Raw genomic sequence first — 12,604 nt, forward strand, 5'->3', positions numbered from 1 at the left:
GCTACGGCACCTATAGCCCCTCCGATGGAGTGAGCCGCTGAACCCTTGTGTCTGAAAACACTGCATCCAGATCTCCCCTCCCTGTGGTGGAGATGGAGCCAGTACCAGAATCGGTTGGGGAGGACCTCGACACCGGACCCTCTTCAGCCTCACTGCATTAAATGCTGTAGGTGCTCCCAGGGCAGCTTTTGCCATCCTTGATGTTGATGTATTTTGGTGCTCTGGTACCTCTGTTTACGCTGTGACCGACACTGCCTGCAGCAATGGCATGCTCTGTACTGAGGGTACTTCCTTCATTGGGGGCACCAATTCCTGCCTCATTCAAGGTGACAGATGAATCAGACTGCCTATTGGCTCCTGCAGGCATTGCTCCGCCCATGTTGCTGAGATCCTGGGACACTTTTGATTCCGAGTTGGGATCATCATCTTCCCGCTCTGCATCATCTGATGAGTTCCAAGGGTCTGATGATCTTCCTGCTCTTCATCCCATTAGATGCTGAAGTAACCCGTCAGGTCAACTGCAGTGGTTTCAGATCAACTGCAAGCCCAGGTATGGGTGGACTTCCTCCCTGCAGAGCTGCTGGAGTCCTCCCTCCTGGGATGTCTTCCCATGGGTGAGAGTCAGTTTGGCTCAGCTGAGACCTTCTTCCTCATTGCTGGACGATGCCATGCTGCCTGTTTCATCCTCTCCCTCTGTTCCAGAGGGCTTTTTATGCAGCGTAGCCACATTCCTAGGCATCCAGGTGGAGTTTCTTCAAGAGAACATGCACAGACTGGTGGACATTTTACAGCCCGCCATCCCTGGAAGAGTGACGCTCCTGATCAGTGATGTGCTACTTGAGCCAGCGAGAGCCCTGTGGAGTACACTGGCCGCAGTATACCGGTGGCTAAGTGCATTGAAAAGCACTACTTTGTTCCCATGCAGGGATTTGAGGGGTTCTCTTCTCACCTGGCCCCGAATTCCCTGGTCATAACAGCGGTAAATAACAGAGCTCAGCAGGGTGAGTTCAAGTCTGCCCCCAAGGGCAGAGACTGCAAGTGGTTGGATCTTCTGGGCAGGAAGATCTATACTTAATCGTCCCCACTGTGATGTTGCACTCCATATGTTTATGGAAATATGTTTATGAGTGTGAATATAATGTAACTGGAATATGCTTTCTGCAAAAGGTCTCTTGTAAGGTCTCATTACAAAGCTTATAATCTACTGAGTATGTTCATCCTATTTGTATGAATGTATCATTCTTGTATCTGAAGCTAGAAATATGAAGTATTACTCTGAAGTCCTATTGTAATTATGCAAAATGTGGGCCATTAATAGTGGCTTGAAATCTTGATGGCTCCCATTGACTAGGACAATTGGTTGTAAATGGCTCTGTTTACTTACAAGTCTTCCTGTGTTCATGTGAGTCAGCCCAGGAATAATGGAGGCTTGGGGTCTCACAGGACATGTGACCATGTCACCTGGTACTGGAATCCATCTTAAACCTGGTGCTTTTCCATTTAGAAGGAGGGGTGGGAACCCAGAGAGACAAAAGATTCTCTCCTTGTGCCAGAGATATAAAAGGGAGTGGAACAGAATGAAGGGGGCTGCCAGTCATGAGAGAGCCCCTAGTTACCACCTGAGCTGGAACTAACAAGGATTGTACCAGGGGAAAGGACTGGGCCCAGATTAGGAAGAAGTCTAGTCTGTGAAAGAAGCTTAACATCTCTGAGGGTGAGATTTACCTGTATTCAGTTTCTTAATGTATTAGGCTTAGACTTGCGTGTCTCAGAATGACTGGTTTATTTTGCTTGGTAACTTACTTTGTTCTGTCTTTTATTACTTGGAACCACTTAAATCCTACTTTTTAATACTTAATAAAATCACTTTTGTTTATTAATTAACCCAGAGTAAGTGATTAATACAGTTGTGCATATCTCTCTATCAGGGCAGACAATTTATGAGTTTACCCTGTATAAGCGTTATACAGAGTAAAATGAATTTATTTGGGGTTTGGATCCCATTGGGAGCTGGGTGTCTGGGTGCTGGAAACAGGAGTACTTGCTGAGCTGTTTTCAGTTAAGTCTGCAGCTTTGGGGCGTGGTTTAGACCCTGGGTCTGTGTTGCAGCAGGCTTGCGTGTCTGGCTCAACAAGACAGGGTTCTGGAGTCCCAAATTGGCAAAGAAAATGGGCTCAGAGGAAGTTTCGGCACATCAGGTTACGGTCCCAAGGGGGTCTCTGTGACCGAACCTGTCACACCCACAAATGAGCAAAATCAGCACGCTTTGCTATCCAAATATGATTTCCTCAATTGGTCAGCCATGTCTAAATTCGAGGACCAGTTGCCTGAGGCCTTGCATAGGAGTTCTGAGTGTTGGTTGAGGAAGACTGCTTGATGGCTTAAACATCCCAGCAGTCTGCCCTTGATATTGTGGACACTTCAGCCAGGGTCATGGTCTTGGCAGTAACTATGAGGAGGACTTCCTGGCTGCACAACTCTGGGATTGCGCTGGACATCCATCCAGCAAGCCATTGAAGACTTTCCTTTTGACATCCGAGTCTTGTTCTCAGACAAGACTGATGACAGTTTGCTCTCCTTCAAGGATTCCAAGGGCTGCCTTAAGGTCCTTGGGAGTGAACACACTGTCCTCACAAAGATGCCACTATGGGGCACAGCAGCAGCATTCTTTTGTACAACCTTCTCTCCCTGAAACAGCGGGACGAAGGATAGATCCCACAAGAGGAAGCAGCTGGGCTTGGGCTTTGGACATTTCACATGCCCAATCCCCACAGGCTGAATGCCCATTTTTACTTCTTTGTTCGGGGCACTGGTTCATCATTACTCCATCCCCTCCATCTCCCTATCCCTTTGGGGACAGGCTGGCCCACTTTTACAATTCTTGGGACTTGATTACCTCAGACAGCTGAGTCCTAGACACTGTCTGATCAGACTATGCAATCCAGTTCCATTCCATGCCCCACCCTCCTTTCCACTTCCCTTCCCTGTCCCTCTTCAGGGTCCTCTTTCACGAGACATTGCTCCTCAAGCAGGTCAGCCCTTTTGAGGTTCGGAGTGGCAGAGGAAGGGCCACGACTTTTACTCCTGGTACTTCCTGATATCAAAATCCAAGGGTGGGAGAAGACTTATTCTTGAACTTTGTGGCCTCAACAAATCCATTGAGTGCATGAGATTCCTCATGGTTATTCTGTTGGCTATCTTCCCCACACTGTCTCAGAATGACTCGTTTGCTGCCCTGGACCTTTAGGATGCTTACTTTCATGTGGTCATTCTACTGAGCCACAGGAAGTTTCTTCATTTTCTGGTGGTAGAATGCCACTTTCAGTATACGCTTCTCCTGTTTTGGCCTCTCTTCTGCCCCTTGAGTCTTTACAAAATGCATGGTGGTGGTCATGGCATATCTCAGGAGGAAGGAAATCGACATCTTCCCGTACCTCAATGACTGGTTGCTGAAGGGCAGCTCCAGCGAGGTGGTTCTTGCCCATGTGCCACCATGTTGCGTTTTCTTGACTGTCGGATTCATTTTAAACACTGCATAGTCAACTTTGTTTCCCACTCAAAAATGCAGTTCACTGGGGCCCTTTTGGATTCCACAAGGTCGAGGGTGTTCCTGCTGACCAACTGCTTTCAGGCAATTCAACAGCTCTGCCTCAGTCTGCAATCTGAGCCTTCCATGACAGTCAGTCTATGTCTGAGCCTGTTGGGACATGTGTCCACTTGTACACAGGTGATCCAGTTCACCAGGTTGCACCCTCGCCTTCTTTAGATGAGGCTCAGGATGGTTTACTGCCCTGCTCTGTATTCTCTGGACAGGTTGGTGCACCTTCCTCCACCAGTCCTAAATTACTTGCACTGCTGGGAGTCCTCACACAATGTGTGCCAAGGAGTCCCCTTTACTTGGCTCTTTCTGACCAAGTTAGTGGTTACCGATGCTTCCCTTCTGGGTTGGGGGGTGCATCTGGACTCGTTGAGGGTGCAGGGCCTGTGATCAAAACAGGAAGCCTCACTCCATATCAGCATGTTGGAACTTCAGGCCATCCACAAGATGCCATGCTTTCCGAGACTGCATTGGATATGCAGTGGTTCACATACTCCCTGACAATACCATTACCATGTACTATGTGGACAAGAAAGGGAGCGGGTGCAGTTCAGGTTCTTCTTCGAGTGCTTGCTCATATCCATTCCAGTCAGGTGTGCGCGCGCCGCGTGCACGATCGTCGGAAAACTTTTACCCTAGCAACACCCGGTGGGTCGGCTGTGGAGCCCCCTGGAGTGGCGCCCTCATGGCGCCGGATATATACCGCAGCCAACCCAGCGCCCCCTCAGTTCCTTCTTACCGCCCCTGACGGTCGTTGGAACTGCGGAGCACAGCTTAGCTGGTCTCCACACTCCCTAGCGTCTAGCTTATTTCTGTAGATAGTTTAGATAGTTGTATAGTAGTTAGAGTCTTTAGATAGTTGTTATTTAGCTGGTAGTTGTTGTAAATTGTTAGCGGGGGTTAAGGGGGTTGTTCTCCCCCCTTTTTACCCCCCGGAGCATACCGGGCTCATGCCCAAGGCTCCTGGCTTTAAGCCGTGCGCGTCCTGCGCGAAGCCGATGCCAACAAGTGACCCGCACGCCTCCTGCTTGAAGTGCCTCGGGGAAGCCCATCACGCAGATAAGTGCCCAATCTGCAAGGCCTTCAAGCCTCGAACGAGGAAGGAGCGGGACTTTCGGCTTCGGCAGCTCCTCATGGAGGCGGCGCTCAGCCCGGATCCTCCCTCGGCGCGCCCGGCCCCGGCACCGAGCGCGTCGGTGCGCAGTGCCCCAGCGGCTCCGACCGGCGCCGCGGACAAGTCCTCCCGGCACCGGCAGACTTCGGCACCGCGCCCACCTCAGGGGACTCGGCGCCGATCTCTCTCTCCAGGCCATAAGAAGGCCCGCAAGGCTCAGGACACTGCTGCCCTGAAGACGCCTGCTCCCCCCGTGCCGGGGGTAGAGCCGCGTCCGCCTTTGGACCGCCAAAAGCAGGCGGCCACACCGTCGACTCCGGCACCGAGGCCGTTGAGTCCGGTACGGACTGTTTCACCACCTAGGCTGGTGGTGGAACCTTGTCTTCCCTCGACTCCGGAGACATTTACTACCGCGAGGGACCTGATTGCACTCACGGAGCCGGCACCGTCGCAGCTCCCGGCACCGGTGGCTCCGCGCATTGTGCAGTCGAGAGGCAAGCCTGCACTAGTGCGCCCACCTTCTCCACCTGTGGACTCTCGGCACCGCTCCAGGTCTCGGAGCAGGTCCCGACGCCGCTCGGAGTCCCGGCGCCGACTATCACCTCGGCGCCGGTCGTACTCGCGGTCGAGGTCCTCTTCGCAGCGCCGCTCCACATCTCGGCACCGTCGCGACCGCCGGCACCGATCGGACTCGAGGCGCACCTCCCGGTACCGGTATGAGCGCCGATCGAGGGACCGCTCCCGGCACCGGGTGTCGTCGCGATCGTCGTCCCGCTCCAGATCCGGATCGCGGCACCGGCGGGGCTACCGGCACCGATCCCGATCCCGGCACCAATCTCCGGCACGCTGGGACAGATCGTCCTACGACCGGCACCGACCGGCACCGCACCAGCCGGGGACGGATGCATCGCGTTCAGCACCGCCATGGCCGTCAAGATCCGCGTCCCACTCCTCTGAAGGGGCCTCTAGATCGGCCTACCCTCCACAGGGACAGGCGGCTTCGGCGGACTTCGGGCACTCGCAGGACATGGCAGAGGACCCTACGCAGGGACCTGCTCACTGGTCCTTTTGGACCCCATGGGCCTATCACCAAGCCCAAGGGGCCCCACCGTCTGCCTCCCGCTCGGCACGCTCTGAGCCCAGAGCCCCGGAGGCCACCATCTCCCGCCCCCCGCCAGGGGGCATGGAGGCTCCAGTGCCCACGCCGGCGCAGGCCATAGACACTGGGACGAGCGAGGCCCAGCTCCAGGAGCACCTGGAGCAAGACTTGCCTTTGGATCCCTTGCCACCGGGCGTATCCTCCTCCTCCTCGCCTGATGAGGCGGTAGCGGGGACATCCGCCATGGGCCCGCCCCCCATAGACCTCCGGGCCCACCAGGACCTGTTGCGCCGGGTGGCGCGCAATATGGACCTTCAGATGGAGGAGATCGTGGAGGTTCACGACCCGATCGTGAACATCCTTTCAGCGGACACCCCATCCAGGGTCGCGTTACCGCTGATTCGCTCCATTCAGACCAATGCCACCTCCATCTGGCAAACCCCGGCCTCTATTCCCCCCACGGCCAGGGGCGTGGAGAGGAAGTACTTTGTACCCTCCAAGGACCACGAGTACTTGTACACTCACCCTCAACCGTGCTCGCTGGTGGTCTCATCAGTAAATGCACGGGAGCGCCATGGTCAGCAGGCGGCAGCGCCGAAATCGAAGGACGCTAAGCGCTTCGATTTGTTCGGGCGCAAGGTCTATTCCGCGGGGGGGCTTCAGCTTAGGGCGGCCAACCAGCAGGCGCTCCTAAGCCAATATAGTTTTAACACCTGGTCCTCCATGGAGAAGTTCAAGGAACTGGTTCCCCAGGAATCTAGGGAAGAGTTCGGAACTTTGGTAGAGGAGGGTAAGCGGGTGGCACGCACCTCCCTACAGACCTCACTGGATATAGCCGACTCGGCCGCTAGGACCCTAGCATCGGGTATAGCTATGAGGCGAACCTCCTGGCTCCAGGTGTCGGGCCTGCCACCTGAACTGCAGCAGACCCTCCAGGACTTGCCCTTTGAGGGTCAGGGCCTGTTTTCGGAAAAGACAGACTCGAGGCTCCAAAACCTTAAGGACTCTCGAACAATGATGCGCTCTCTGGGGATGCATGTCCCGGGTCCACAACGCAGACCCTTCAGGCCCCAGCCTCAGAGGTTCTACCCTCCCCCGCCTCGCCCGAGACAGGACTTTGCCAGGAGGCGGGGTCGAGGCGGTAGGCGACGGTCGACCGGCCCTCAACCCGGTCAGAACCAGGGCCAGCCGAGACCACCTTCAGGGCCTAGACAAGCCTTTTGAAGGTGCGGTCGAGGACGGCACCAGAACCAGCACCCAGGATTCATCTCCCCCCTTCCGGGATCGCCTCTCCCGTTTCCACCGTGCTTGGTCCCTTATAACATCAGACCGTTGGGTCCTTCGCACGGTGGAGAAGGGATACGCCCTCCAATTTTCCTCGCCCTCCCACTCCCCCTCCCCGTCCCTCTTCAGGGACCCTTCTCACGAGCAACTCCTTTCACAGGAGGTTTTTGGGCTCCTCTCTATGGGAGCCATAGAGGAGGTTCCGCAGGAGTTAAGGGGCAGGGGGTTTTATTCCCGCTACTTCCTGATCCCCAAATCGAAAGGGGGTCTACGTCCCATCTTAGACCTGCGCGGACTCAACAAATTCATAGTAAAGTTGAAGTTCCGCATGGTATCATTGGGGACCATTATTCCCTCGCTGGATCCTGGAGACTGGTTCGCCGCCCTCGACATGAAGGACGCTTACTTCCATATAGCTATTTATCCGCCTCACAGGCGCTTCCTGCGATTTGTAGTGAACAAGGTGCACTACCAATTCGCAGTCCTTCCCTTCGGCTTGTCCTCGGCTCCCAGAGTGTTCACGAAATGTCTGGCAGTCGTCGCGGCATACCTTCGCCGACAAGGGGTACAGCTGTTCCCGTATTTGGACGACTGGCTGGTGCGCGGCCGCACCAGGGACCAAGTTCAAGCTCACGTCCACATGGTGACACAGACTTTCCACGAACTGGGCATTCTACTCAACAGGGAGAAGTCCACTCTGGTGCCAACACAGAGAATAGAGTTCATTGGAGCGATCCTGGACTCCAGAAGCGCACGAGCCATTCTGCCAGAAGGCCGCTTTCAGTCCATCGCACGCGTCATTCATGGACTGCGGGCATCTCCGTTCACCATCATAAGAACATGCCTTACCCTGTTGGGTCACATGGCCTCGTGCACCTACGTAACCAGCCACGCCAGACTGCGGCTTCGCCCACTGCAGGCTTGGGTGTCATCGGTGTACCGTCCTCACCGGGACGACCTGAACATGCTGGTCACGGTCCCGCCCTCGGTCTTGACCTCCCTCACCTGGTGGTTGGATCGCGCAGTGGTCTGTGCAGGAGTGCCTTTTCACGCCCCACAACCTTCCCTCCACCTAGTCACGGACGCTTCATCTCTAGGATGGGGCGCTCACCTCGGGGAGCGTCATACCCAGGGCCTGTGGTCCGCTTCCGAATTAGCCCTACACATCAACGTCCGGGAACTGATGGCGGTGCGCCTAGCCTGCCAGGCATTCCTCAACTTCCTACAGGGCCGTTGCGTGCTGGTCCTCACCGACAACACCACGGCCATGTTTTACATCAACAAGCAAGGCGGAGCCCACTCATCGCTCCTATGCCAAGAGGCCATTCGCTTGTGGGACTTCTGCATCGCCCACTCGATCTATCTCACCGCATCATTCCTGCCTGGAGTCCAGAATACGCTGGCGGACCGTCTCAGCAGGTCCTTCCAGACGCACGAGTGGTCGATTCGCCCGGATGTCATCTATTCCGTCTTCCAGAGGTGGGGATTTCCCCAGGTCGACCTATTCGCATCCCGGGCCAACAGGAAGTGCCACGCATTCTGCTCCCTTTACGGCCGAGCTCCAGGCTCTCTGTCGGACGCATTCCTTCTAACGTGGAAGGGCCACCTGTTCTACGCCTTTCCCCCATTTCCGCTTGTCCACAGGGTGCTGCTCAAGATCCGCACCGACCAGGCACGAGTAATTCTAGTGGCTCCCGCTTGGCCGAGGCAGCACTGGTACACCACACTGCTAGAGCTGTCGGTTCAAGCGCCGATCACGCTCCCCTTGAGTCCGGATCTCATCTCCCAGGACCACGGCCGTCTGTGTCACCCCGACCTACAATCGCTCCACCTCACAGCGTGGATGCTCCATGGCTGAGTCAGACGGAGCAACAATGTTCGCAGTCCGTCCAGCAGATCCTGCTGGGAAGTAGGAAGCCCTCTACACGGTCCACTTACTTAGCCAAGTGGAAGCGGTTCTCCTGTTGGTGTCAGCAACGGGCTACGTCCCCCTTGCAGGCACCTATCCCTCTCATACTGGACTATCTCCTGTCCCTAAGACAGCAGGGCTTGGCGGTATCTTCAATCAGGGTTCACCTCGCCGCCATTTCGGCATTCCACCCAGGAGAACTCCCGTCATCGGTCTTCTCTAACCCGATGGTCGTTAGATTCCTCAAGGGCTTGGACCGGCTGTACCCACAAATACGTCAGCCGGTTCCAACGTGGGACCTCAACCTCGTTCTCTCCAGGCTCACAGGGCCCCCGTTTGAACCATTAGCGACCTGTTCGCTCCTGTACTTATCCTGGAAGACGGCCTTCCTCGTAGCTATTACCTCAGCACGGCGTGTTTCTGAACTCAGAGCGCTGACGTCCGAGCCCCCATACACGGTGTTCCACAAGGACAAGGTGCAGCTTCGCCCCCACCCTGCCTTTCTTCCGAAGGTGGTTTCACCTTTCCACGTAAACCAGGACATCTTTCTCCCGGTCTTCCATCCAAAGCCACACGCTACTCGTCAAGACCAGCGTCTGCATTCTTTGGACGTACGCAGGGCCCTGGCTTTCTACATTGACCGTACAAAGCCGTTTAGAAAGACGACGCAACTCTTCGTTGCGGTGGCCGACCGGATGAAGGGCTCACCGGTCTCCTCACAGTGCCTGTCCTCTTGGATCACGTCCTGCATTCGTGCTTGCTACGACCTGGCCGGTGTCCCGACGCCACGCCTCACCGCTCACTCCACGAGGGCCCAGGCCTCCTCGACTGCCTTCCTGGCTCAAGTCCCGATCCAGGACATTTGTAGAGCTGCAGTGTGGTCTTCGGTGCACACGTTCGCAGCGCACTATGCGCTGGTGCAACAATCCAGAGACGATGCTGCTTTCGGGTCAGCGGTTCTGCACACAGCAATGTCTCACTCCGACCCCGCCACCTAGGTGGGGCTTGGGAGTCACCTGACTGGAATGGATATGAGCAAGCACTCGAAGAAGAAAGGACGGTTACTCACCGTTGTAACTGTTGTTCTTCGAGATGTGTTGCTCATATCCATTCCAAACCCGCCCCCCTTCCCCACTGTCGGAGTAGCCGGCAAGAAGGAACTGAGGGGGCGCTGGGTTGGCTGCGGTATATATCCGGCGCCATGAGGGCGCCACTCCAGGGGGCTCCACAGCCGACCCACCGGGTGTTGCTAGGGTAAAAGTTTTCCGACGATCGTGCACGCGGCGCGCGCACACCTGACTGGAATGGATATGAGCAACACATCTCGAAGAACAACAGTTACAACGGTGAGTAACCGTCTTTTATTCTGCCTGGAGGTGATCAACCTGTGGCAATTTTGCATCAAAGACGACATCACTCCTGTAGCAGTCCATTGGCCGGTGGTACAAAATCATCTTGCAGACCATCTTAGCAGGGTTTTCTCCCTGAGTCATGAGTAGTCCTGAAAGGAGAGTGTTCTCTGAGTCATCTTTGCAAGATGGGGCATCCCTGCAATTGATCTCTTTGTGACAAGGGAAAACAGGAAGTGTTGACTATTCTGCCCTTGAGGGGGCCTCAACCTTCACTCCCTCTCCGAGGCCTTCCACTGCAGCTGGTGGTAGACTCTTCTGTATACCTTTCCATCTATTCCAATCATTCCTTAATTCATCCTCATGCTTAAAGTGAATTGGGCCAAACTCATCCTGGTTGCTCCAAGACAGGGCTGGTTTTCAGATCTCCTTGCTCTGTCAATTCAGCTTCCCATACCTCTTCCTCTCCATCCCAATCTGCTCATTCAGAAAAATGGCTGCACCCTCCATCCTGTGATCAGCTCCCTGCACTTCACAGCGTGTCTACTGCATGGCTAAATGAAGAGGAAGAGAAGTGTTCGGAGGCTGTCTGACAAGTCCTACTCAGGCTTCCATCCAGGACATCTTGGATTACCTGTTAAATCTTCAGAAATTGGGCCTTGCACTCAGTTTGCTGAGAGTGCATGTGGCAGCAATATCAGCGTTCCACCCCACCCCCACCCATTCAAGGGAAGTTTGTTTTTTCTAATGCTATGGTGATGAGATTTCTGAAGGGGATTCTCTGCTTACATCCTCTGGTCTGAGAAGTGATTCCCTTGTGGGACCTAACCACAGTTCTGGCAGCTCTGATGGGCCCTCAGTTGCATCCTGTCCACTGCCCCCTGTCTCAGAAAACTGCGTTCCTGATAGCCATCACTTCAGCAAGAAGACTTGCAGGCCCTGCTGGCTGAGTTTACACTCAGTTTTCCGAGGAAAAGACCTTTTATCCAAGGTGGTCTCTCCGTTTCATTTGAATCAGGCAGTGTATTTACCTGCATTTTTCCCTAAGGCTCACTCTTCCCCAGAAGAGCAGCGCCTTCCTTTTTAAAAAATGGAACATGTTAATTTGTGTCCTAAAAGGCAATATTTATTTGTCAGTGTCTGTTTAATATGTAGCAAACCATTTTCAATGACAAACTTGTTACTGACAGTTGTCTATACATATAGGATTTCAGATATGGACAGCACTGAATATAAATATAAATATAAATATAAATATATATATGTTTTTATTTTTATTTATATTTATATTATCAAACTCCTCTAAGTTGGATGTTAGACATTGGGATGTATTGTGAAGGTAAAGATGTTTCAAGGTGTTTGTTCTGAATGACAGAATTTTACTAGTAAATTTGTTTTCCCTTCTGTAACATAATTTTCAAAGTTGTAACAGTGATTGCAATATGCTAATATATACACATTTTTAAAATGTAAATATCTTCCTGATTTGCAAGGTGGAGAACTAAAACACAATAGCATATTAAGTACTGATAAATTATAGTCTCACAAATTGCTCTGTTTATGCTGAGACATCTTTCATTTCTGTGATTAAACCCCTACTGTATTTTAGGCATTTAGGGTCTGAACCAGCCAAAAATAGCCTCTGTGGCTGCTGGAAATTCTAGAAGCCTTTTTTGCTTGGCACCTGTGGACACAAATTATAATAGTAATAATAATACAATGCATTCATACGGTTGTCTTGACAGAAAGGCTGAGGCTCTTTTTTACAATTCATGCAATTAAAAACAATATTCAGTACATACCTTTTAAAGTTTGATTTAAAAATAAAACAAATGTGACTTTCCATTTATCAAAAAGAAGCCCATTACATAACTTGTCAATAAATATTAAGGGGCAGAGGTGAAATCCTGGCTCCACTGAAGTCCGTGGCAAAACTCCCTTTGACTTCAGTAAAGCAAGGCTTTCACCGCAGATTTTAAGCCTCCCTTTCTGTGCTTGCAATTTTTTAACTTTTTTAAGCCTGCTGCACACAATAGTTTGGTCTCCTGAGGGCTGTAATATTTTCGTCTAATTCTGGTAGTTGGGCTTGATATGGAAATGCCTGGGTTGTGTTTAGTGGCTTGTTTTGTATAGGAGGTCGACTAGATGATCTGGTGGTCCCTTCTACCCTTAAACTTTAGGTGCATAATGGGAGGCCCAGCTGAAGCCCTAAAGACTGTAGTTTAAAACATTTTAATATTTTAGGTACAGT

At 53.0% G+C, this 12,604-nt stretch overlaps 1 protein-coding gene across 1 annotated transcript in view; it reads left to right on the forward strand.

The window, feature by feature from the left end:
• The window catches only part of CCDC178 (coiled-coil domain containing 178), a 310,284-nt gene that overhangs the window by 9,999 nt on the left and 287,681 nt on the right, over positions 1–12,604 (forward strand). The gene's annotated exons all lie outside the window — the stretch shown is intronic.

The sequence above is a fragment of the Emys orbicularis genome, chromosome 2 (genome assembly GCF_028017835.1).
Source record: "Emys orbicularis isolate rEmyOrb1 chromosome 2, rEmyOrb1.hap1, whole genome shotgun sequence".
NCBI lineage: Eukaryota > Metazoa > Chordata > Testudines > Emydidae > Emys > Emys orbicularis.